We start from the raw sequence: 815 nt of genomic DNA on the forward strand, positions 1-815 counted from the left end.
GCCTCTTCAATCCGAGCTGTGGTGGTTTCCATTTTGTTATGCATTTCGTTTAAAGCGTTTTTCAGCTCCTCGTGACTGTTCCTTAGTCCCTTGATCTCTGTAGCAAGAGATTCTCTGTTGTCCTCTATAATGTTTTCAAGCCCTGCGATTAATTTTATGACTATTATTCTAAATTCGCTTTCTGTTATATTATTTAAATCCTTTTTGATCAGCTCATTAGCTTTTGTTATTTCCTGGAGATTCTTCTGAGGGGAATTCTTCCGCTTGGTCATTTTGGATAGTCCCTGGCGTGGTGAGGACCTGCAGGGCACTTCCCCTGTGCTGTGGTGTATAACTGGAGTTGGTGGGCGGAGCCGCAGTCAGACCTGATGTCTGCCCCCAACCCACCGCTGTGTCCACAGTCAGACTGGTGTGTGCCTTCTCTTCCCCTCTCCTAGGGGCGGGATTCACTGTGGGGTGGGGTGGCCTGTCTGGGCTACTTGCACACTGCCAGGCTTGTGATGCTGGGGATCTGGCGTCTTAGCTGGGGTGGGTAGGCAAGGTGCACGGGGGCAGGAGGGGCAGGCTTAGCTTGCTTTTCCTTAGGTGATCCACTTCAGGAAGGGCCCTGTGGCAGCAGGAGGGAGTCAGATCCGCTGCCGGAGGTTTGGCTCCGCAGAAGCGCAGGGTTGGGTGTTTGAGCGGAGCCAGCTAGTTCCCTGGCAGGAACTGGTTCTCTTTGGGATTTTGGCTGGGGGATGGGCGGGGGAGATGGCGCTGGGGAGCACCTTTGTTCCCCACCAAACTGAGCTCTGTCGTCAGGGGGCTCAGCAGCT

This window comes from Herpailurus yagouaroundi, unplaced genomic scaffold (assembly GCF_014898765.1).
Source record: "Herpailurus yagouaroundi ecotype Mexico unplaced genomic scaffold, PumYag 542, whole genome shotgun sequence".
NCBI classification, from domain to species: domain Eukaryota; kingdom Metazoa; phylum Chordata; class Mammalia; order Carnivora; family Felidae; genus Herpailurus; species Herpailurus yagouaroundi.